This window comes from Notolepis coatsorum (genome assembly GCF_963971535.1).
Source record: "Notolepis coatsorum genome assembly, chromosome: 13".
NCBI classification, from domain to species: Eukaryota; Metazoa; Chordata; class Actinopteri; order Aulopiformes; family Paralepididae; genus Notolepis; species Notolepis coatsorum.
In genome coordinates this window covers 23,221,088-23,248,453 of record NC_140177.1, presented here as the reverse complement: position 1 = coordinate 23,248,453, position 27,366 = coordinate 23,221,088, and the positions used below count along the sequence as shown (strand labels likewise).

General features: G+C 42.5%; 1 protein-coding gene across 2 annotated transcripts in view; it reads left to right on the top strand.

The window, feature by feature from the left end:
- Positions 1-27,366, top strand: part of LOC311239522 (rho guanine nucleotide exchange factor 18-like) — a 123,239-nt gene that overhangs the window by 8,734 nt on the left and 87,139 nt on the right. Inside the window, exon 1 of one of the 2 annotated variants that reach the window (XM_084327841.1) lies at positions 4,609-4,792. The exons of the other annotated variant lie outside the window; for it this stretch is intronic. The gene's annotated coding sequence lies outside the window, so the exon portion shown is untranslated. Of the gene's footprint in view, positions 1-4,608; positions 4,793-27,366 lie in introns of those variants that run through there. 2 annotated transcript variants of the gene reach the window in all.

Sequence of the window (27,366 nt, the reverse complement as noted above, 5' to 3'; positions counted from 1 at the left end):
CCCCCCCCCCCCAACCACCTCCAATGTAAATTACCCAGTATGGTTGTCAATATCCCAGTGTACCCAACCCCCCCCACCCAACCTCCTCCAATGTACAGTTTCTACGTCAAATGTATATACTCCCTTTTCTTGACTCCTTCTGTATCACAAACAGTACTGTATTTGCAAATCTGGTATGTCATAAATGTATAGATGTAGCAGTACTGACTATCTGTATGTCATGTATGTCATATATGTCCTGATGAATTGAAAATGGGGGACCCTGGTGTAAACAAGACGAAAGTCTTTCTCTGGTCTGCATCCCCTTAACAATTGTGTGTATTGAGCTGTACTGTATTGTACCCATTCTGCAATCTGTTAATAAAGTTTTCAATCAATCAATCAATCAGACAATAATGTTATCACTCTTGGCCCTACTACCTTTGTGCTCACCCCCCTTTAGAGAGTGTGGTCTCACCTTTCCTTGCTTTACCATTCCTGAGTCTTCGGCTGATGCTGAATCAACCCTCTCTGTTGCTCCTTGTTCAAGCTGCTTCACATTATTAGCTGAGCTTATGTCTGGACCGATGAATAATGTTACTGCCTGAATCAAATGACTAAAGCATATTTTCTTATTTAATGATCATCAACGTGTGAATGATCACAACTGAATAGCTTTGTATGTGGAGAACCAAGCCTAGCTAAACCTACTTTTACCCATTGAAATGTTTTGTACACATTTACCAAAATTGTATGTAAAAAAAAAAAAGAAGCTGAAATGTAGCTACTTTCTTACATTGTAACTAATTCATTTATAATTTATCCCTGGACTCTGTCTATCACTCTGCCCTCAGATTCATCACTAATGATAGATACGACACTCATCACTGTGTCCTTTATGAGAAGGTTGGTTGGTCCTCGCTGATGGAGAGGCGCAACAAACACTGGTATTTTGTTCATTTTTAAGGCCCTTATTTTGAACCTATGGAACCCGTTCTAGTGACTGGCTGGTCCTTGAGTGCTCTGAACAGGATAAATCAGCCTTTTGCTATGATGCCCCTCTAGCTCATGGAATGAACTCCAACCGTCCTTAAAGCTTGAGATTCTCCCCTCTGTTGCGTTGTTGAGTTTCAAACCTGATCTCCGACCTTTGTCAATCAAGTTGTACGTGTTTTAATTTATTTATTATCCTTGCTTTTTGCCTCGTCTTGTTGTCTTATTGTTATGATTTTATATGCTGTGTGTGATTTTATATTCTGTATGATTTTATATTCTGTATGATTTTATATGCTTTTTTTGTTGCTTATTTCTGTATGTACACTCAACATGACTGTAAATGAGGGAAACCTCCGTTGCCTTTCGAGTTTAAATAAAGGTTTGAATAACAATGTCAATCTCCTCAAGTTTCAAGTTCAAGTTTCTTTAATAGTTGTCATACAGAAGTACAGAATACTTTTATACAAAATGCTTCTTACTGTTACGCTCCAGAGACTGTGCTAGACAAGATAAGTATGAAATAAAATAAAGTAGCATGTAAAAAGAAGTAAAAATAGAGGTCACAGTGTTCAGTATAGACATATGTACAATGTTCGATGCAGACTAGAAGTAACTGAGTTACCATATAATATACAATATACTATGCAATATACTAATATACAATACTATATAGTGCAAAGCAGAAATGGGATGAGGTACAATTTAGGTACAATTTACAGTAAGGTGTACGAGTTGTAGTGCAAATCCTTTACCAATAAATATAAAGTGTGTTTAGGTGATCTAAAGTGTGGAGAGTGGGTGCTGCAGTGTGTTGTTTGTTTAAAGTGAGTGTGTGCTGTGTGCATTTGATGGTTGTTGCATAGTGTTTATTGTTCGTTGAGCAGCCTGATGGCCTGGGGATAGAAGCTTCTTCTGAGTCTTTCTGTGCTCGCCTTGAGACTCCGGTATCGCTTGCCTGACCGCAGCAGTTCAAAGAGGCAGTTGTTCGGGTGGCTGGAGTCCTTGATGATTCTCTTAGCCTTGCCCCTGCACCGCTTGTTGTAAATGTTCTGGAGGGTGGGAAGCCCCCCTCCAATTGTGCGTTCCGCTGAACGTCTCACTCTTTGTAGTCTTTTTCGGTCTTGTGCAGTGCTATTCCCAAACCAGGAGGTGATGTTGCCAGTCAGGATGCTCTCTATTGTAGAAGTTCTTAAGGATCTTCTGACTGACTTGGAACTTCCTTAGGCGCCTGAGGAAGTAGAGGCGTTGTCGTGCCTTCTTCACAACACTGTCAATGTGTGTGGTCCATATCAAGTCCTCGGATATGTGGGCTCCGAGGTACTTGAAACTGTTCACTCTCTCAACCGGTGTCCCGTCGATGCTGAGGGGGCTGTAGTCCTTGACCCCCGACCTCCTAAAGTCCACAATCATCTCCTTTGTTTTGCTGACATTCAGGGTGAGTCTGTTCTCCTGGCACCATCCCGCCAGGACCTTGACCTCTTCCAGGTAGGCCCTCTCGTCGTTTGCAGAGATCAGGCCCACCACTACTGTGTCGTCAGCAAATTTGATGATTGTGTTGTTGCTCCGCTGAGCCACACAGTCATGTGTGTACAGGGAGTAGAGGAGGGGACTCAGAACACAGCCCTGTGGGGCCCCTATGTTGAAAGTGATGGATGAGGAGGTGCAGTTGCCTGCTCTCACCACCTGGGGTCTGCCCGTCAGGAAGTCCAAGACCCACTGGGAGAGGTCATAGTTCAAGCCCATGTCCCTGAGCTTGGCTATGAGTTTGGAGGGGACTATGGTATTGAATGCTGAGCTGTAGTCGATGAATAGCATTCTCACATAGTTCCCCTGCCTCTTGTCCAGGTGTGATGCTGCTGTGTGCAGCACATGGGCTATGGCGTCCTCCGTGGACCTGTTGGGGCGGTATGCAAATTACAGGGGGTCCAGGTTGATGGGGAGGGAGGAACAGATGTAGCCCTTCACTAGCTTCTCAAAGCACTTCATGGCTATGGAAGTGAGAGCTACAGGGCGGTAGTCGTTGAGGCAAGTGGGCGTAGTTTTTTTTGGGTACAGGGATGATGGTGGACTTCTTCAAACAGGTGGGGATGACAGCCTGTTCTAAGGACAGGTTAAATATGTCTGAATACCGGGGCCAGTTGGTCGGCACAGACTTTTAGGACGCGGCCGGGGATACCGTCCGGTCCTGCTGCCTTCCTGATATTCACTTTCTTAAAGGTCCTCCTCACCTCATGTTCTGTTATTCTGAACACTGAATCTCCATCAGCAGCACCCCCCCTCCATTGCGGTGGTTTGTAGGCTGGTGTTGTTATTCACCGCCTCAAACCTCGCATAGAAAGTATTGAGATCATTTGCTAAGGAGATGTCACTGTTCAGCTTTAGGGAGGTGCCTTTGTAATCTGTCATCGTTCTGAGGCCCTGCCACATGCCTCTACTACATGCTTTTCACGTGAATTAATGCAAAATGTTTATTTCAGTTCAAAAACGCACCTTACTGGTTTTCATGGGTATACCATCTCTGGGGAGAAGTCATGGTTCCATATAGAATGTGAATCAATCAAATCAATTTTAAGATATTTTAATTTGAATGACACCCAAAAAAAGCATCAGTGTTTCAGGGAATAGGTCACACATTATAGAGAAATGTCATATTGCAACTGTCACCCAGTAATTTGTCAGTTCTGCTTCATGTATTACTTACATACCTTGTCATTTTATTTGGTTGTTTGTTTGATGTGTGTTTTTAATTATTTCCCTTACCTCTGTGATGATGTACCATCTCTCTCTTTTCTATTATTTTTGTCCCCTTTCCCCTTCGAGTGGACCTTTTGTCCTCTCGCCAGGCCGTTGTTGAAAATAAGAATTAGTTCTTAATAACTGACCTGCCTGGTTAAATAAAGGTTCATTAAAAAACGACGGCCTCTGACCTAATGTACAGTCTCCTCCCCATCATATGTATATACTCTCTGTCAGGATCTATGGGTAACAGTACTGTATACTGTTACTACTATATACCTGAATGAATGAATGAATGAATGAACTTTATTTAACAGATTGCAGAATGGGTACAATACAGTACGGCTCAATACACACAATTGTTAAGGGGATGCAGACCAGAGAAAGACTTTCATCTTGTTTACATCAGGGTCCCCCATTTTCCATTCATAGTGACATTTATGACATACACAACATACATGACATTTATGGCATAGGGACATAGCGACAGGGGCATAGGGACAGGTATTTAGTACTGTTACATTTGTATGTCATGTATGTCCCTATGCCATAAATGTCATGTATGTTGTGTGTATGTCATAAATGTATGAATTGAAAATGGGGGACCCTGATGTAAACAAGACAAACGTCTTTCTCTGGTCTGCATCCCCTTAACAATTGTGTGTACTGAGCCGTACTGTATTGTACCCATTCTGCAATCTGTTAAATAAAGTTTTCATTCATTCCCATTTGGCGTCTAAATATTCGCAGTGTCGTGTGACGATGAACTTGTGGAATGTGTGTTACTGTGTTGCACTGACTGAACCCACTCGGCTCCCAGCTACTCCCACAATGCTTCAGGGGGGAGGAGGGCTCGTCCAACAGGGAGATCATTACAAGTCTGTTTGGTGAAGTTAGTCGTGCAGCTGCACTTGTTCCTCCGAGGCATCACTTGCTGTACAGCAGGGGGAATTATAAGTAAACGTTTTGGTAAATAAAGGAGTTATCAGTCACCACTCCCCCCCCCCCCCTCCTGGAACTAGCAGTCGATACGAAGAAGAAGAAGAAAAAGTATCGGAACCACGCTGCGCTCCAACGAGAGGTAAGAAGAAGGAAAAGATGGTTACTTTTGTTATTCGTCATTTGTGTTTGGTCTTTATTCTGACTCAAATATCCGTGTGTGTCCGATATCAAAAGGACATGACGGGCGGCAGACTTTTGATATTATTGGACACGGATATTTGAGTCAAAGACTATTAAAACAAAACAAAAAGAGAGGTTAATTACATAATGATTGGATCCTGCTTCTGGACGTTCTTACCATGCATCGTTTTCTCTGGGATCGGGCTACATTTTATTATAGACCAGAGACGGCCATAATTAGTTTGACCAATGTTTACTTTCAATACGACAATAGGTTACATTTCCCCAGTGAGTGCGTGTCTGTAGTCTTCTTCGTACAGTGGTGATATGTAAACACTTGTTCACAGGACAGCCACTCCTGTGCTGTGGCTACTGTTAATTATGATGCATTGAAAATGGTCTGCATCCCCTTAAGCTGTACTGTACCCATTCTGCAATCTGTTAATAAAGTTTTCAATCAAACTGTCTTCTACCACCTGTCACGGAACGAGGACTCGAAACGTCGCCCCTGAACACCCCATAGCCTCCTCACACAGCCCCCCTGATTATGATTTAATGTGACACTTCTAAAGTGTTCCTTTTCAAAAGGTATGAATCCAGGTCAGTGCTCTCACTCACTGTGCACCTTGGCATTCCACGAATCCCCCCCCCCCCACCACCATGTAGAATCCACTTTATCATGGCGAAAAAAAGATCTCACAGGTTTCACTGCCCCATCTCAACTTAAAGGAACACTCCAACATTGTGGGAAACACGCTCTTCAGAGTCGGTGTTCAGTAATCTTTCCTGATGCAAGCTAGCCTAGCTTAGCACAAAGGAGTGGAAGCGGGTACGGACCACTAGCCTAGATTAAGGGTGCGGTTACACCTTTCGTTTCATCTTCGTATTGTTGTCATATGCGTTTCGCCGCGACGTCGTGCGCCTCGAGTCACACTTTCGTTTTTTTTTCGTTTTTGTCACCCGAGCACACTGATGTAGTACACTGCCAAAGCAGTAGGTGGCAGTAGGTGGCAAACATGAAGGCAATTTCAACCAATCAGAACTTGAATGTGCCTGCAAAGCAAATGTCAACAAGGCGGCCACCATCTTTTGCCTAGTTACCCAATGCAGCAATTATTTTTCAGCAAAGCCTAATAAAAGTGCAATAAACAAAACGGATACATTCACTGTGTTCTGCCTGTCATTTGTTGATGAAACAAAACTAACATCAACACAAGTGACCACCAAGAGCGGATAGTTTAGTCTAAAAAAAGATCGGTAGCATTGTTAGCTGCATGCTAACGTCAATGGAGTATGCCATTATAACAATATAGCATTGTGGCTAGAAGCTAACGTTAGCTCACGCTACTTAGCCAGCACCAAACTGATGATATCGCGAGCTATCAGTAGTTAGATAACATTAGAGACAACGCTGTGTGTATTAAACAAAGGCGAATAGATGACTGGGCCATTTTGTTTAATGCTTGTTAAGTTGAAAGAGGAGCTCTGAGCTAACAGGGTCTGAATCCTGATAGCTCACGTTAGCCAGCTGCTCATGCAATCGGTAATGCTAGCAGAATGAATGGATGTAAACTTTATTTAACATATTGCATATGGGTACAATACAATACGGCTCAATACAAACAATTGTTAAGGGAATGCAGACTGTTGTAGCTTGGACTGGGGTCCTTATAACAATAACTTGACAACACATGGTAGCTGAAGCTATTTGGGACACGGAGCTATGTCCCAAACACACACACACACACACTGTTGTCACCGGAAGGGCACGCAGATGGTATCTACTGCGCATGGGCGTTTTCGCAACAACGGCTCCGTGCAGACTACACGCTGTTGTCGACGCGTTTTTTTGCGTTTCTCCAAAACGCAAACACAATTTAGCGTTTCAGCCGTATCCACAAAAAAACGCCAAAAAACGCATTTCTGTGTAATAGGGACATGAAACGTATTCAAAAACGTATAAAAAAACGCCACAAATACACTAGTCTAACCATGGCCTAAAACTCCGGGAGCTGTGTTTCCGCTTCCATTCATTTGTGCTGTGCTAGGCTAACTTGCATCCGGATAGCTTTCTACTGAACTTGCAGAGAGGAAATGGGTATCTATCTTCTTGTTTGACAATCAATCAATCAATGTTGGACTCTGGAGAAGACGGTAAGCGCATTTCCCATAATGTTGGCTTGTTCCTTTAAATTAACCGTTGGGTTGTGGTGGCAGATACTGGTATAAATTGGACTACATTTTCTTTATTCACTTTGAATCCATATGGATTTTTTTTAATACTCTGGATGAACATAACTCCAGATTGAGGGGGAAAGGCTCCAATTCAGGGCAACCAGTCTGTTGTCCCAGAACCCCCCTGCCCTGATGGGGGGGTCACATGGTCGCATGCTTTATAATTAGGTGCTAGCTAAGCAGGGGTGCACACACTGCAACACACACACACACACACTCTTCACATCACACCCCTCACATCAAAGTCTTATTAAGATAAGATAAGATATTCCTTTATTGATCCCCTTATGGAAATTCGGCCATCAAAGCAGCATGTGGGAGGGGATGCACAGGTATGGGCAGGGTAATAGTATAAAGACATACACTAATATATAGGCAATAAAATTGTATCTGAATATAAAAATATGACAAAAAAACAGTGTAAACAATATAATTATGATAAATATGAGAAAAATAAACTGTGCAAACAAAGGTTATATTGGTTATATTATATAGTCCAAGGATAGGGTGTAAGGATTCAGCTGTTCACACACGCATGACACTTGAGCATGGCTACACACACACACACGCAGGGCAGATACTGTATCTCGTTAATGAGTAAACTGTTTCAAGGTCTGTACCTGCAGAAAGCAACATGTGTGTGTGAGGAAGAGGCCGGTGGCTGTGCTGCCGTTATAGTGTGGACGAAGGAATATCACACTGAACACTTTCTATTGACAATCTGAAAGCGCTATGATGACTCTGAACAAATACAGCCGCGGGGTGTTATTAGCAGCCAGAGCTGCACGGATCACTGCCCTCTCTTTGTATTAGTCCGTTTTTATGGCCTGCTAAGCTAATGCTACGTTTTCACAGCCATTACCCGTCGCTGGCCTAGTGGAAGACCACCAGAGTGGCCCTTTGCTTCACTTGCCGAGAACACAGCTGTCAGCTACACTCTGTGTGAGAGGCCCCGGGCCCTGACGTCGCCATGACGCTGCTGTGTGACTGTCACGTTTTCATTTTTCAGTTCAGACCTTTGTTTCAACTCGTGAGACACTGAGGTTTACCCTTGTTTACAGCGACGATGAGCTTGCAGAACAAGACACGGGTTTGTCAGCAGTTTCATACGTACTGTATAGACACAATATATAACAATGAACTATAGAAAATCATCCAAGACAGTTACAAGTCAACTGGTCGGAGATCATACTTTTAAATGCAGCAAGAGAAGTTCGGCTGGTGGGCTCGGACTGGGGGGGGGTGCGTGGTTTGGGGTCTCCCCGGGGTTGGGGTTCGAGGCTGCCGGGTCTGGAGATGGAGGGGACTCAGGAGGCTCATTATAGTCCATGTATCTGTTTTTCTTTTATAATTATCTCTCATTTTAAGTCTGTTGGAAATGTTTTATTTTTATATTATATGTCTTGTCATTATTGTTGTTGTTGTTGTTGTTGTTGTTGATGTCATGTGATTTGTGTTATGTCAAAAAAAGAAATTGAATAAAAATGTTATTTAAAAAAAAAAAAAAAAAAAAAAAAAAAATGCAGCAAGATAAGGAAGAACCTTCAGAGTCAGTCGGAGGGCATTCCAGGAGTTGGAAGCAACAAAGGAAAAAGCAGTCTTTCCTACTTCAGAGCTAAGAACCAACCAGTCATTTGAACATGTAGAATAGGTTCCAAGATTCCACAACAGTGTTGTGATGTAAGAGGGAAGTTTACCAATAAGGGCTTTAAGAATATACAAATACCAATGATGGTTACACCTTTAAACCAGGTTATACAACGGCATGCAAATTTCTCGATTCTGATTGGCCATTCACACGTCTTTATTGGCAACAATCCACGGTCCTGGGCTCAGGACCCGCCCACAACCGAATCACATAACCCTCCCCGGCTCACTCCGGGAGAAAACAAGATCGCGGACAACAAATGGTTATGTTGAAAGCACCATAACGACTAAATATGAAGCGATTCTGTCAAGGGGAATGTGTTAGTATTTTAAACAATGTTGGATGATGTAATTGATGAGTCTTGAGTCAATCTAGAACAAAAGAAAAATCGCGGTTTGATTGATAGATTAATTGATTGATTTAAATTTCTTCCTTCCTACTTTCTACTGACTGCAGCGTTCTCTCTCACACTGTCCGACGCTGGCGTACCCACAAACACACACACACACATACACACACACACACACACACATACACACACGCACGCACGCACACACACACACACACATACACACACACACGCACGCACACACACACACACACACACTCCTGTCTGCAACAGCGGGGGAGTCAGACTGAGAGAGAAGCAGCGCTGTTTTAAGTGAGCATGGTCTATTGAATTGATTGATTGGTTGATTGCTAATTTTATTACTGTACCCCTGGTTTCCAACTGGTTAAGTTTAGGCTAAAAGAAATAAATAAAAAAATAGGGCGAAGAAAACGTTTTTTTCCTATAGGGCAAAGAAAACGTTTTAATTTGTTTTACCTACTTTATATAGAAGGTTCTAAGAATGAAGTTATATGGAAAGTAGGTCTGCATTCCCTTAACAATTGTGTGTATTGAGCCGTACTGTATTGTACCCATTCTGCATCTGGTAATAAAATGTTCAATCAATCATTCCAATAATACACAGTTGGATGTGTTAGTTGGTTGGATGCACTTCAAGCTGCTTCCACATGAGGCAACTTCTCTCAATCATTCCAATAATACACAGTTGGATGTGTTAGTTTGGTTGGATGCACTTCAAGCTGCTTCCACATGGAGGCAACTTGTCTTTTTTGTAGTTGTGGGAACTACTTTTTCTGGCGGATGGTTTTTTCAATAAATCTTCGATTAATGTGTGTTTATTGTATAGAAATAAGGTTGGATGAATCTGGCAGTTGTATAAAAGCTTTACACCACGTGCAGTCGTGATTTGTGACCAATAAACCATGCCTAGGGGGGTCTAACGACCCTCGGCTGCGCCTCGGGCCTAACGACCACCCCTAGGCATGGTTTATTGGTCACAAACCACTCCTGCGTGTGATGTAATGCTTAATTAACAAGGAATGAGGTCCTCCACCCTTCACACAAAATCACAAAATATAGACTTAAACTAGAATAAAAGTATTAAGAAAATATTGAATGCTAAAATAAAGAATCTTAAAAATAAATAAAGTAGAAAAACAAGGCAAAAAAAAGTGACTGTTGCCTTAAAGAGGCACAGAATGAAACGGCCCTGGAGGAATGCATTTACCTAACGTACCAGAATGAGGGTTGTTAAAGATTCATGGTGTGGCTATGGGTTTTTCTCCCAGCCCTACGCTCTGTATGTTTTAACTTACTGAAGTCGTTCATCTCCAGTGTTTAGGCCTCACGCTTGCCTCAGTGACAACACAGCATTGTTTTTACAACACAGCGTTCACAGCCCCCCCCCCCCCCCCCCCCCACCGCCTCTCTGTCTCTCTGTCTCTCTCTGGGAGACTTGGCAGACTTGCTGGTCTTGTTTTGTCTAGCAGGGGGACTGACCTGTATTTCGTGCTGCTGCCGCGGCTGCTGCTCTCTCCTCTCCTGTGTGTGAATCACTCAAGGTGTGGCTGTCCCTCAAAAACAAGGGGCAGTGCTTCACCAGAGGCAGAAAGAGTAACCTAGAATTATACAACAATTCTCAAATAGTTTATTGCTTGAGAAGAAGTGCTGCTACTTCAAAGGAGTGAGATTTCACTTGGGTTGCACTGCAGTAAGAACGCAAGCTTGTGTTTTCTCGTAAACGAAAGATGTCATTATCATGTCGAGATGTCATCTCCCTGAACCCTGTGCCATGATGACAGACCCCCTATGCCATATAAACTCTGAACTCTGCCATGTTGACAGCCCCCCCATACCATATCAACTCTGAACTATTTTCACGATGCGTCATGATGTTTGCAGAGCTATATTCTATATTATAGCTATGGAGACAATACTATGGCTCATTTGACAGTCACTATCTCTTGTCCAATATATAAAAAATTGTAAATTTCTTCATGTATACGTTCGCGTGTTATCCCGTGGTGAATATTGTATAGTTTCAGTTGTTCCAATAACAGTATAGAAATGCCTCCGATACAGCGTAAAATGCTGGTATCGGCGAGTACGTGTCAAATCTATGCTCCGATCCCATATGATGTAATTTATCAACAACACATGCTGTATCCTCCTGCTGAGAGGGAGCATTATAAAACAAACATGTTTTTAATCGACCGTGAATTAAAGTGTCAAGTGTCATTTTAACAGCAGATACACTTTCTTAAATGCCATCGTCCCGACAGAGCGGTGTGACGGGGGGAGCTGCAATCTGTTCCACTTGCTGGTGTTACTATTAGCATTAGCTGAAAAGATAGCTCATTGAAACAACATCCGCTTTAACGTTACCTTGGCTAAAGTTGGGGCTATTCATAATCCAGCAATAATGGCTGCAGACCTGCAAGCAAAGTACAGCAAGTTGCCACAGGAGTATTCCAAGGTAAATCACTTTTTCACCAGTACTGTTACATTGTCTTTCAATCTAGCTCACGTTAACTAGTTCACGTTAACTGGCTAACCTAAGTGTCATCACTGACCGACCTCTCGCACACATGCACGCAATTAATGACATGTTGCGGACAGCCATATCAGTGACAATGTTTTTTTTTTTTTATCCACTTTTTCTCCCATTTTCTATTTTTCTCCCATCCCAATTTTCATATCGTCCAATTCAACCCTCCCCTGTCTTCGAACGTTGTTTCTTGCCTCCCACAAGCCGGCTGCAATGTGGACTAAGTCATACATAGCACGAGTCCCCTCCGATACTCGAGGTAACAGCCGTTGCATCTTTTCACCTGCGCGGCTCGATCTTTCAGCGTCGGGGGTCTGGGCTTTGGAGGGGCCCCGTCGCTTCCTGATTCTACTGCGCAGGCGCACCAACCGACCTGTAGGAGTCGCTGTCCACAACGCCCGATCCCCACCCTTCAGTTTCCCTCCCCGTAATACGGCCAATGTGTATTACTGTGGACGACCAGCTAAACTGAAAGCAATGTGGAGAGCGGGGCTCGAACAGGAGGCATCCTGTTCGAGCTCAGTCTCCAGCATTTGTTGCGAGCGCCTTGCCCACTGCGCCACGTAGCCGCCCATATCAGTGACAATGTTTAGCTTTTAGTGCCAAAGGATAAGAGTCTGAGGCGGAGTCTCAAAAGAGAATGTTGAATATTTATTGTGCATCGAAAATCACAACATACACGTTACTATCTAACTGAACCGGAGCCGACAGGATAGCAAGTGCAACAAAAGTGTATAGGATATTAAAATCGAAAAAACGATCTAAAAACGTAATATGTTTTTGGCGCTCAACGGTTGCGCCAATCACGTAATATTACGTGTTTGCTCGCCAACCATTGAGCGCCAAAAACGTAATATTACGTTTTTAGATTGTTCTTTCGATTTTAATATCCTACAGTAAAGACCATTGCTGCCTGGGCAGCGCAAACACTAATAAAGACCGTTAACCACTGTTTGCCATTGGTGTCATTAATAACCATGCTGGAATATGACTGCGTTTTCTTCGTTTCGTTCGATTAATACCCAGGGATTAAAGTTCTCCGTCAATTTGATTCCAAATTGCGACGGATTTTCTGTAAATTTTCTACCTGCATATGATTTGTAGAGGCATACAATCTATTTTGATGTCGGTATTAGGTAGCCTATATAAACAATAATACAAGAGCATATAAGAACAATGAATCTCACTGCCATGTAGCCTATATGTGATCAATACAAACTTGAACTTGAATTCCATCATGTCTGTGTGCGGGTCACTGCGGGAGCTCACAAGGCTGTTGTCACAATGTAAATAAAAACGTGCACTGAAAAGGTACAGTATGTAGTTGGTTGATTATTTGTATGACAGTCAGTAAAAGTATCCGTTTTATTCAATGAATTGAAAACATGCATTCCTCCCGGCATGCAGCAACGACATGTATCAGGCAAATGCGCATCGCAACATTGACTTGAGTGGAATCGCTTTCTATTCACATAACTGCATTTGTGATGGAGCTTTGACAGCTACATGGGTGGTACAGTAACAGTCTATTGCTCGATCCATCTCCAATATCACGATGGACCGTGCCGGTGGCCAAAGACCCGAGGGTGGAGAGGACTTGAATGTGCATGGGGATGGCATTTGTGCGTTTTGTTCCACGCTCCAATTTCGGTCTCAAATTGTGGTACAAATGAAGGCGGTGTCTCGGGTATAGCGGACTCTAGTTAATATTATGTTCTCTCTGCAATTAGACTGCCCCTCATTCATTCATTCATCCCTATCTGCTATCTCTGAAAACAGTTCCCCGCGGAGCGCAGTCAGTGCACCCCATAGTATTCGGAAAGAAAGACCTATTCCAAATGCTATATTTCTAGGGTTTGACAATAATTACACTACTGTCGCTATTTTACAATGAACTATAATGAATTACGGGTCCTACAGAACACACCAGTGTTGAAACTAATGCACGGAAGCTTATTTCCGCGTTGCAATATTATTATTCTACCGCTGGGCGCCAGGTACGCATGCTCGGAGCTGTGTGTAAATATACGCACAAAGTCAAGCACACGTTCAAATTGATAAGTTACACACTTTGCTTAGAAATGATCGTACGCACGGGTTACGCACATATCTGTGCGTATGCACCATTGATAAATGAGGGCCCAGGGGTCTGCAATTAAGTTTGGCCTTGGGATAGGCATTTTCCATTGGTTCTCCCAGCCCACGTGACCAGCATTTCCATTGGCTAGTGACAGACATAGATAATTGTGGAAATACAACAAATCTACGAAACCACTTACTGAGAAATCACCCAGACGTGACATATGCAAAAGCCAATGGGCCTCATGCATGAAGCGATAAATCGTTCTTAACTAGAATTTATTCTTATTTTGTTCTTACCTAGAATTCAGCAATGTTTTCTTATTGTTGCTTTTCTCTCAGGCAAGACCAAATTCTAAGAGTGGTCGAGAGCACTCTTACCCATATAAGAAAATTGTACCAAATTTCTTTTTTTATAAAAAAAAAAAAAAGCATACCATTGGTTAATTGCCCCCAAATACGACTTTGAAAATACAGAACTTTACAATTATTATTATAACTTATTTTGTTCTGTCTGAAATTGATCATATATTGCCGTTAGAACAGTTATGCTCAGCCTCTGGCCGCCCAGGCCATTGATTGATTGAAGATTTTATTAACAGATTGCAGAATGGGTACAATACAGTACAGCTCAATACACACACTTGTTAAGGGGATGCAGACCAGAGAAAGACTTTCGTCTTGTTTACATCAGGGTCCCCCATTTTCAATTCATAATGACATTTATGACATACACAACATACAGATATACAGATATATCATGACATTTATGACATACATGACAGTACTGTATACGTAGCATAGAACGCATATTTAGAGATTGTCTATATCAGTGGTTCCCAAACTTCTTGTTTATGCGGACCACTAGATTGTTATCAAGAACATTTGCAAACGGTAAAAAAGAAAAAAGAAAAAAAACAGACTTTGACCCGCGTCGCGGGCACTGTGTTCCGTTCTCAGAATGGATTTGAGAGAGATGTGCCATCCAGTCTGACTTGGAGCATGCACTGTACTATGCGCACTGCCAGTCAGGCTTATATACGGAGATATTCAGATATTCATATTAGATCTATTTGCAGAGCCAGATGAGTGGCTGCTTAACCGTTAAATATTTCCCAACCTACTGTGCGATTGGCTCTTGAATCGTTCAGTATTGACAAAGCCTGCTTTGCTGGAACGATTAATTTAGAACGTACTGTATATATATGTGTGTGCGCACTGCGGGAGGTGGCCAGAAGTGTGCAACTACTATTATATTACTACTATATTAATAGTCTATTCCACTATATAGCTATAGGTCAGGGGTCAGCAACCTTTACTATCAAAAGAGCCACTTTTCCCCCCTCCCACAAAATAAAATGCTCAGGGAGCCGCACAACCTATTTACCCTTAAAATGATGATAACACAGTGTATAACGTTTTATATATCCCCAAGCATACCCCGCAGGGCTGTATGCTAAGCTTTTTCACTAGGGGCACACTTGCCCCTAAATGAGAAATTTAGGGGCAAACATTTTTTTTAGGGGCACATTTTTAAATAACAATTTTACCATTATTTATATCGATTGTTTTTGATTTAAAAAAAAAGATTTTTTTTTAATGAAATATATATATTATATAATCATACTTGTAGTTGTATTATCTGCGAGACATCGCCACCACGCAACAAGTCAAAATGCTCGCTATATGCAACCAGCTCTACTGTCTGTGTGTACTCGAGTAGCCTCCAGCTACGGCCAGGATTCTCCGGAGCTGCAGCTTGACCCTATACTGTAGCCTCCAGCTACGGCCAGGATTCTCCGGCGCTGCAGCTGGACCCTATTGACTATATTCAGCGTGCCCTCAGCTCGAATACACATCGACTCAGTGTTATAAGACATTGATATCAGGAGCTATCTGTAGCTATTTAGTTTAATGGGACGTTTCGTTTTGAACAGTGAGCTAACGCGAGCTATCATGCACTACTAGACTTGCTGTAGCATTTGTTGATATCAGTAGCTAGCCGGCTGGCAGGCTCACCGAGGTCCCAGTGGCCCACTAGAGACTAGTGTTTACAACAGCCACGGGTGCGGGAGGGAGGAGGAGGAGGAGCAGCAGACGCCGCAGCTCTCTCTGTGTGTCTGAGTTCAGTTCAGTTCGGCTCACTATAGGAGGTCGAACGCGTCGAAAATATGAAGCAATACTAACTTTACTTTTCTTCATAGCTAAATGAATCAGCCAGTCTATCAGAGTGAGTGCTCAGTCGATTGTTCCCGCTGATCATACCTGCTGAGTGCTCACTGCTCAGCTCGCGTGAGTGACGTCATCGCGTCATCACACGCCTTGGATAATTTAGGAGTGAAATGCGAATGCAAGGCTTGAAAGCACTACTCGCAAGCCCGCCCCCAGATAATATTTACCAATCGCAACGGCCAATTAAAGGGGCAATTCGCGATAATCTCGTCGTGTACAGCCCTGGACCCCACATTTAGCATAAAACGCCTGACAATTGCATACCCAAAGTAATTTGAGATTTATTATACTTTATACTTATAGCACACAGTTTGTTGCATTAATGGAATTATAAAGGAAAATGTTTGACTTTTTATTGCTGTTTTTACCTGTTATAACAAAGGAAAACCTCAAACTCTTATGAAGAGGAGAAAAAATACTGGCTGTGTAGACCTATTTTTAAATAAAACACAGAAGAGGAGACAAAACACTGGTGTCTGTAGACCGACTTTGAAATAAAACCCTGAACTATTCAGGTATATTTGAGTCCTTCCCTTATTTGTGGAAAATCTATAAAATAAAAAGTAGTCCAATTTGAAAAAAGACTACCATGTGTAGACCTACTTTGAAATAAAACACAGAAAAGGAGAAAACACTGGCATCTGTAGACCTACTTTGAAATAAAACCCTGAACTATGCAGCTCTATTTGAGTCCTTCCCTTATTTGTGGAAAATCTATAAAATAAAAATAAAATGTTTCGTTGTTCGCAAATTTTGCACCACATATCAGGCATACAGGTAAGCCTGCATCGTTAGTCGTGAAAGCAAATTAATCTGTCCACGCTGAATTAAACCCTCTATTTTCCTCAGACTTTCCTTTTTTTGGATTTATCCATGGTTAGCTTACTGGGGGGTCGGAAACTCAAGATTAGCCACTTGCAGACGGCAGGGAGAGGCGCGGGGTGTGACGTACTGTATATTTTAGTTGATGAAATATTTTTGTTGACAAAATATTTTTGTTGATGAAATATTTTCTTTGGGGGGGCCAGGGAGCCGCAGCTGATTGGCTAAAGGCTAAAGCTAAAGCTATTTGAAAACGAAAGGGCGGCTAGGTGGTGTAGTGGGCAAGGCACTCGCCACCAGTGTGGAGACGCTAGGATTCGCGTGTTCGAATCCAGCTCTCCACATTGTTTTTCAGTTTGGCTGGTCGTCCGCAGTAATACACATTGGCCGTATTACGGGGAGGGAAAACTGAAGGGTGGGGATCGAACGTTGTGAACAAGCGAATCCTACAAGTCGGTTGGTGCGCCTGCGCAGTAGAATCAGGAAGTGTCGGGGGCAGCGTGAGCCTCCCACGCGTTACTCCTCGACACTGAGCGATCGAGCTGTGCAGGTGAAAAGATGCGACTGCTGTTACCTCAAGTACCGGAGGGGACTTGTGCTATGTATGACTTAGTCCACATTGCAGCCGGCTTGTGGGAGGCAAGAAACAGCGTTCGTGACAGGGGAGGGTTGAATTGGATGATACGAAATTGGGATGGGAGAAAATATGGAAAAATGGGAGAAAAAGTGGATAAAAAAAAAAAAAGCCATTTGAAAACGATTCATAAATCAGCCGGGAAATGACAACGTGTTGTGCGTATTCTAGTAAGGGGCGATTCCTGCGGAATCTTATTTTTTCTAGAAATTTCCAAAACTATACTCTTATTCAAAACGGAAATGTACAGATGAAAAAACAATCCGTTTCGTACATGTTGACTGCAAGCAAGTCATTGATAAGCGACTGGCGTATTAGACACATAGCCATAATTTAAGATAGTTTATGCGTTCACAAATGTGCTCGCCCTCTCATTGACTAAAGCGCTGGCACTCAAGCGATAAATAGCCCACCCCCTGCTGGCAATCAAAGTGTTAAGAGCTTTATTTGGGAGGATTGCATTCATGTCAACTCTACAGACATCCTTGGAATTAAATAATCATAAGTCATGCCTCAAGCGGCATCGTGATGTACGAAAATAAATAATAACACTACACCAAAACTGCAAATGACAGTGGATAAATAAATAAGAACTAAAGTTAATCGCGTGGATATAGCTATATAGTGGAATAGACTGTATTAATATTCCATATTTATACCGTCTTGTTGCGCGCTCCTGGCCACCTGTTCAGGCTGAAGCCTAAGTGTGTAATCAGGGAGCGAAATTAACTTTTTGACTCACCGGCCAGTGGCGGGTAGATGGGAAGAATCTACCCGCCAAGCATATTTCTTACCTGCCAACTTTTTTTTGATAAAAAAAATTATTATTATTTTATATATATATTTTTTTTAATAAGATATATATATTATATAATCATACTTGTGATTGTGTTATCTGCGACACATCGCCACCTCGCTGTCTGCAAACAGCTCCACTGTCTGTGTGTTAGGGCTGTCTTAAATGCTTCGAAGCTTCGAACGTTCGATTCGATGGCACAAGCTTCGAACATTAAAAAAAAAATCGAAGTTAAAAAAAAAAAAAATAAATCTATTTTTTTTTTTCATATTTTTTTTTTTTACTTCGATTTGTGTGTGTGTGTGTGTGTGTGTGAACTACCCATCCCAGTTAGGACAGCCAAATCCCGTCCAATCTTTCGCCGTCGACTAAAGACTCACTTCTTCAACCATTATCTGAAATGATAAAAAAAAAAAAAAAAAAATCTAACCGTGACTAACCTTACTGTCATGCACTTGTCCTAATAAACTAACCTACACTGTAACACGCAACACTTTGATGAACATTGTTACTCAGCTGATAGAGTTGTACCCTTCTTGCTGTCTTGTCGTACAGAACTTGTAAGTCGCTTTGGATAAAAGCGTCAGCTAAATGACTAAATGTAAGTGTGTGTGTGGGTGTGTGTAGGTGTGTGTGTGTGTGTGTGTGCGCGCACCTTGTAGAATTCCACACATAAGAAAGAAAGATACTGGGATGAATAAACAAAATAGGAAATAAAATGTAGAAATGCATGCAATACATAAATAAATATGAATCTCCATATATGAAATATAACATTTAGATAAGGTGCTACTGAGATGTTTTGGTGAGTTCTTTGTTTTTTTGTGGAAGTTGCCCTTCTTAAAAATGCATGAACATTCACTGATAATTGGTCTGTAGTGGAGTCTACAAGGTCTACATTGCCGGACCATGTAGAATCCGGACCTTGTAGACTGACATAATTCTGTGCATAGTTTAGTCTACACAGGCCATATTTCAAATAATCAAAATCTTACTTCATTCATCTTAAACATTCTTGATTTGGGGGATTGGTAGTTCCCATGAAATCTGAAGTTGTTCAAACGACAACAGCGATCCACCTTGAATTAAATCACACAGCCGAGTGAAACCTTGTTGGATGCGTCAGTCACGAAAGGGGCTACTTAATTAATTAATCCAACCCACTTTATTTATAGAGCACATTTAAAAACAACAACGTTTACGAGAGTGCTGTACAAGTCCCACAACATAAGATTAAAAAAATATATATATATATATATATAAAAAAAATATATAAAAAAAAAAAAAAAAAAAAAAAATTTTTATTTTTTTTTCGAAGCTTCGAATTAAAATCGAAGCTCGGCCCCGAAGCTTCGATTGCCAAAAAAAACTTCGAAGGTCAGCCCTACTGTGTGTATACTCGAGTGGCCTCCAGCTCCAGCAAGGATTCTCCGGCGCTGCAGCTGGACCCTAAACGCTACATTCAGCATGCAAAAGGATTCTCCTGAGCTACAGCTGGACCCTATTCAGCAGCGATGTAAGCCAGGGACTCGAATACGCATGTTGTTGTAGGACATTGATGTCAGGAGCTTTCTGTAGCTACTGCTGGATGGCGTTGGGACAACGCCTCAGTGAACTATTTAGTTTACTGCGACATTTCGTAGTGACTAGTGAGCTACCTAGCCAACGGAGGTATTATGCACTGGACTATTGCTGGAGCATAAAATGTCGGGAGCTATCCGTAGCTAGCCGGCTGGATAACGTTACACAATGCCTCATGTATTAAACTAAGTGAATAGTTGACTGGGTCATTTTGTAACGGTAGCTAACGTTATCGCCACCACGCAACAAGTCAAAATGCTCGCTATCTGCAAACAGCTCTACTGTGTGTATACTCGAGTAGCCTCCAGCTCCAGCAAGGATTCTCCGGCGCTGCAGCTGGACCCTACTGGAGTTAACGTGTACTAGGTAGCTACCTATCCAACGGAGGTATTATGCACTACTAGACTTGCTGGAGCATTTGTTAGTAGCTAGCCGGCTAGATAACGGACAATGCCTCAGTATTAAACTAAAAGTGAATAGTTGACTGGGTCATTTTGTAACGGTAGCTAACGTTAGAGCAGTCAGCAGACTGCCCGGCCCGACTCTAGCCTCTCTGTTTACATGGGGTTGGGAGGGGCTGGAGGAGGGAGGAGCAGCGCGTTGCATGTCTGTGTGCTTGAGACAGCGAGTGAGAACTCCGCTAAGAATTGGATCATGTTATTCGATCGGTTTTCTTTTTTTTTAACTTTATTTTTTAGCGTTTATCGCTTTCCTGGTCAAGCATGACCGACAGTTGCAGGGTGAAACTGGAGAGAGAGCAGGGGGAGACATTCGGCAAATGACGGCGGGTCCGGGAATCGAACTCGGAGTCAACCAGATCCGTGACGCAGCACGGAGTCCCGCGCGAGCGTGGTAACATGGTGTGCTACTGGAGCACCCCTATTCGATCGGTTTTCACATGACTATTTCGTTGGCCGCCACATGGCGGACAGACCTCTCAGTCCCACCCGCCAAAGGTAAAATCTGCCCGCAAATGGCGCTTGGCGCGCTTTAATTTCGCTCCCTGTGTGTAATGAATGAACAGTAGGGATGGGTACCTTCACATTTGAACCGATACCGGTACCTGTGAATCGATACCGGTACCCAACGGTACCTTTTTTCGGTACTTAAGTCTCAAAAAATTTAATTGACCTACCTCAGTCGTAAAAAAAAATCCAAACTACCCATCCCTAATGAACAGTAGGCTTATAATATTCTAATTACTTGTTTCATTAGGAGATAGTAGATACTGTATGCGCTAGGGCTGGGCGATATGGCCAAAAACATTATCGCGATAAAATTATAAAATTATTTTCATATAACTCTATCGATAATTATCGTCGATATAATGTCTGTCAAGTTTAATTAACTTCTTATGCCCGGCGCCGATGGACGGGCTATTAATAGACTTGTTTTGCTGCTGCGAATGTCTCGAGTTGATGTCGTCATCAGTCCGCGCACGTTAGCAGTTAGCCGACAAGCGGTGTATCCCATGACAATGTACTAAATATGACCCTAAAATACTCTGTTTCGCCCCAATACATTGCAACGACGTCCACCGTATACCCACACTACTATAACCGTGGCATCAGAATTCACGCCACACACCCACTCGGCACGTGAACTATAAAATAGCGCCGTGCAAGCTAATTATCCTAGCCAGCCTGGTTTACAAAGTACTAAATATGACCCTAAAATACTCTGTTTCGCCCCAATACATTGCAATGACGTCCACCGTATACCCCACACTACTCTAACCGTGGCCTCAGAATTCACGCCACACACCCACTCTGCACGTAAACTATAAAATAGCGGCGTGCAAGCTAATTATCCTAGCCAGCCTTGTTGACTACTAGAGTCCTACCTCTCTACCCAGAGGTGCAGCGCGGGTCTCCTTCCGCTGTCCGCCATCTCCTTCACTGATTGGTTGTTAGTGCGTGTGCTCATATCCAAGCTTGGAAAATCGATATATCGAAACTTTGCGACCACGTTTCATGTTTATTTCGAGGAAATATTTTATCGCGATAGTTATCGTTATCGTTTTATCACCCAGCCCTAGTATGCGCTGCCCTATAGTAGTACGTATGTACAGTACACAACTTAGCATGACATCTTAAGGCTGTCATAGAGTCGGGCGTACTGTGAACGGACCGGACTCTGTGCGGCATGTCGGCAATCGTTTGAGGTTTCAGTCAAGCGTACCACCGCTTACCAATTACGCCTCTGTGGAGTCTGGTCCGCTCACGCCAGACTCTGTGGCGGCCTTAAGATGTCACGCTAAGATGTATTGTGTACTGTACTGTACTGTAGTAGAACTACAGTATGACTACTATAGGGCAGCGCAGTATCTGCAATCTCCTAATAAAACAAGTCATTCGAATAATATAAGCCTACTGTTAATTAATTACGCACATAGACTATACTAGAGCCATATGAAATCCGTTTAATTTTTTTCCAAATTCCATTTTATTTTTTTCCAAATTCCGTTTTTTCCGTTTTAATATTTCAGAATTCTGTATTTTGCTTTGTACGCTCATTTTACCATCAGAAATAGTGTCTAATAAGTGGAAATGAATAAATGTCCACAATTTAATAAGATATAACAGTCCATTTAATAGGGCTGTCTTAAATACTTCGAAGCTTCGTTCGATGGGCATGGGATTTGAATATGAAAATAAAATGTGATTATTAAAAAATATAAAAATATAAATGATATATAAATTTTTTTGCAAAATCAACTCTGCCTCTCTTTGTTAATTACAACAAGCAATGCTGTTTGTTATTTAAGATGAGGTCGGACTCGGCACTGACAGATTTGTGTTCATTGTGCTGCTTTTATAAAGCCTCAAATGACGGCTTACAATATTTCATGAAAGTGTTTTGTTTGTCTAAGATTTAAAAAGGTTTAAACTTTACAGCACTGACAAAGTTGAACAAAGTGCTGTACAAGTCCCACAACATTAAAAAAAAAAAAAAAAAAAAAAAAAAGTATAATTTTTTTTATTTTTTTTTATACAGTTGATTCCATTTTTATTGCTCAATTCCGCGATTCCGTGATCGCGGATTTCATATGGCTCTAACTATACAGTACGCGTGTGTGCGTGCGTGCTGTGGCAGGTGGCCAGGAGCGCGCAACAAGATGGTATAAATATGGAATATTACTACAGTCAATTCCACTATGGCTAATAGTGTGCTATATAATGATACATTTGAATCTAATAAACTTTTGCTCAGTCGCAAAGCGCTACTGTTGAATACAGGGCAATGCTGACCCTTGTTTTGCACATGGCCCTCGCATTATAATGAGCTGCTGCTGGAGGGGTGTGTCTGTATGCAAATGAAATAAACGAGAATGCGCTCCCCCCAGTCATTCGGGGTTCGCAGCTGTGATCATTTGGCAAGTTAAGACAGCCTCTCCATGCGTTGGTGAATCCGTGGGTAATTGTCGTCGGCTTTCTCTTATGACCTTCCAAGGAGGTTGTCGTAAGAGAAATCTTAAGATGTTGGTGAATGAGGTCCAGTATGCCTCATGACCAGGCATGCGTTGCTCATGGGATGACTGGTTGTACTATGTTTTAATGACGCCATGTGCATGTGTGCTCCCGGGCGTGTGCGCGCGCTCCCGCGCATGTGCATAAATGTTCCCTCGCATACACAGACTAAAGACAGTGCCTAATTGCCTCTACGAATGGAATGTAACACATTTCATTCACAAGTTTTGTGTGAATGTATCTGAGAACGTATTTGAACACACTTGACGATTGGCCGTATTGTTATGCAAAGTAGTACTTAGCGAGTGGGCGCATCAGTCGAGTGCAGCGCATTCCTGTGTGCATGCGTGCAGGGCACGAAATTAGAGCCCACCACCCGCCAATGGCGGGCATATTTTTGGTTTGGCGAGTGACACTGAGAGGTCTGCCCGCCACCTGGCGTGTAGTTCATATCGATACTCTTATTTAGAAAATCCTGTGCGGGTCTCATTTCCGCCCCAAGCGCAGCTCCAGTCATATCGATGGCTCCGGCAGTTAGCAACGTTCGGTTCATATGATACTCTTATTTTCAAGAAAACGTGGCAACGAGTCATATCCGCCCCAGTCCGTGCTTCTGCTCGTATCAACACAGAGGCAGTCTGCTCTAAGTCTAAGTGCGGACCTCCGTGAGCTAACGTTACTGTTTAAACAATGACCCAGTCAACTATTCACTTTTAGTTAATACATGACGAGGCATTGTCTAACGGTATCTAGCTGGCTAGCTACTGATGGCTGCTGATATCAACAAATGCTCCAGCAATAGTCGAGTGCATAATACCTCCGTTGAAGTCTGTTAGCTCGGTAGGCAACGTTAGCTCACGTTTAGCTCTATATGTTCCAGTAAACTAAATAGTTCACTGTGAGGCGCTGTCTTAACGTTATCTAGCTGGCTAGCAGTAGCTACAGATAGCTCCTGATATCAATGTCTTATAACATTGATTCGATGCGTATTCGAGCCCCTGAAAGGGGCTCGCTGAGGGTATGCTGAAATTGAATGTGATTTGACCAATAGGGTCCAGCTGCAGCGCCGGAGAATCCTGGCTGCATCTGGAGGCTACTAAGTATACACACAGACAGTGGAGCTGTTTGCAGATAGCGAGAAGTCACTTCAGAGAGAGAGTACAAATTTAACTCTGGCTTCTTTAAGTGTCTATTCTTCAACGGTTCAACGTAATAGCTTATCTACTTGAAATGTACTGAAAAAAATGTATATATGTGACACAAAAATGCGTATTCTTTTTGGCCGGTAAGAAATATGCTTGGCGGGTAGAATTTTCCCATCTATCCGCCACTGGCCGGTGAGTAGGGATGCCCCCCGGACCCCAGTTTTAAACGGGAACCGGTACTATATTAGAAAATACCGGAGTATTTATAAGCTCCGACGTCCTCGGTACTGCTATCGATACTCTAGAGAAATTATTATTATTATTATTATTATTATTTAAAAGTTGCGAACGATCTCTCCTCTCTCTGTCTCTGCACGAGAAGCGAGTCGCAGCGAGTCATTATTACACACACTCCTCGCGAGTCGCGCTACACATACATACGGGTACTCCTTAATGAAAGCGCTGTCAATAGTATGCAGCTGCAGCACGTCAGACCGCAGCGCTTACAAGCCCCGCACATACAAGCCCCGCACACCTGATGTGCTGCAGCTGGAAGCATCTCAGCGCTGTCTCCGTGCTGACGCGCGCTGCACACAGACACAGACAGCTCTGCATGGACTGAGTCGTGATGGCGGATAGAGCGAAGCGTTCACAAGTGCAACAAAACATTTGCCAGTAAGGGTGGCAATACGAGCAATCTATCAAAACATTTGTTGGCAAAACACTATATTAGTTTGCAGAAATGCGCCGTATTCGACTGCCTTGCGCGCAGTGGTCCATCTGCATCCACGTCCACTGCAGCCGGTAAGCCAAGATACGGAGTTTCCTAGGCTAATAACGAATTATTACAAATAGGCTAATAAACAAAATAATTGTTTAGCTACAAATACTACAATCTAAAAACTTTTTATAGATCGTCAAGCTGAGGTCAGCCACCAATGTGTCCCAGTGAGCCCACCACACATCCTCCCTCTACCTCCACCACCCAAAGTCCTTTCTCCCTAGCAGCTAGAGGAAAGATGACAGAGGATAGGGTGAACGAGTGTCACAGGGCTGTGACAAAGTTTGTTGTCAAAGGCCTGCACCCGTTCTCTACAGTGGAGTCCAAGGACTTTAGGTAACAACTAATCATTCAGTGTATATCGTTTTTTTTGTATACATAGTTGTCTAACTTGTCTGTTGTTGTTATAAGTTATTATTGAAGCAGCTATTCCCACCACTCCACACAAATTTACAATAATTCAATCATTTCTAATCTTTACTGTAGGGAGATGACCAATGCTCTCAACTGCAAATATAAAAATCATAAAAAAATTATCAAAAAGAACCGATAAGAGTATCGATAAAGTACCGAACCGTTAAGCAGTATCGATAGGAGTAGTAGTATCGATAAAATCCTAACGATACCCATCCCTACCGGTGAGTCAAAAAGTAAATTTCGTGCCCTGCATGCGTGTGCACATCCGTGCGCGTGCTTCTGCTCACAGACTGGTTGCACGGCCTGCAACCCCGTCCCATGAGCAACGCATCTCTGCTCATGACTATAAGAGGAATCTGATATTACTCTTAAGTGGGGAAGCATCAGTAATGCAACAGTACAACCACTGAAACGGAGTCATTTCAACAAGTGCAGACAGTTTCCTTCAGTAGTAGCATCGGTTTTCCAACTGTACTTCAGCTGCAGCTTAAACTGTAACCCGACAGCTGCCAGGCTGCACTAGTTAGCTAACATCAGTCTGAACGTGGATCATTGCAGTGGACTGTTATTTGCTCAATCTATTACTATTTGTCAAGAATATTGACAAATTCAACTCGAGTGCTGTTACTACAGGGAAAGGTTACTTGAGTAAAAGTACTGGTAGCATTAGATGTTAAAGGTGCTATAGATCATATTTTTTATGAAGATGAAGAAAATAATACCCCCCCCCCAAAAAAGATGATTGATTATGAATTTATCATTTAAAAAATGTTTACGGGTCCGAAATGAACGTTGTGTTTTATCTAGGGCTGTCACGATTAGTCGACAAGTACATTTAGTCGATTTGCATATTCATGAACAACGCATCGTATTGTTAATTGCATGTGCCTTTTGCGGTGGAAATGGCAGACGTTCAAAGTCGTAACATGCGCGAACGTGTAATCTAACTAATGCACAGTGAATCACGCTCAAAATAGAATTAACTTCTTCTCTTAGACCACTATTCGTGATTCTGCCTAGTGCCAGGACTCGACAGTCTCATAACTTCCGTGTTTCGCTCCAGCTGGAAGGGAGCCTGACCCCCCTATTTGTTGCCTGTCGATTGCCGTTTCAGGCGGCAAAATCCGTTCAGCGGTTCTCGAGTTACATGCCGATATGTGAGCGTGCGCCAATTAAGTACACGGCAGAGTCAGATTACCACCCCTACTCCCGGGGCTCTAGTCAATCATTTGGCGATCCCATGTGGGGATCTAATACGGTCTGTATTGATAGATTTATGATAAAAACAGCAGGGTCCCCAGATTTGGGGACCCTACAGCTTAACACTAAGGTTAACATGCTTTATGTCCTCGCCATTACTATATGCCCGTCGCGGTTAAAAACCTTTTTACATGCACATTTACATTTAGTCATTTAGCTGACGCTTTTATCCAAAGCGACTTACAAGTTCTGTACGACAAGCCATCAGGAAGGGTACAACTCTATCAGCTGAGTAACAATGTTCATCAAAGTGTTGAGTGCTATAATGTAGGTTAGTATATTAGGACAAGTGCATGACCGTAAGGTTAGTTAGGGTTAGAGTTATTTTATATATACCGGTATATATATATTTAATTTTATAATAATAAAAAAAAAAAATCAGATAATGATTGAAGAAGTGCGTCTTTAGTCGTCGGTGAAATATTGGACGGGTTTCGGCTGTCCTAACTGTGGTGGGAAGTTCGTTCCACCATTGTGGGGCAAGGACCGAGAATAGGCGACTTCTCTTTGATGACCCTCCCGGAGCTCGGATAGGA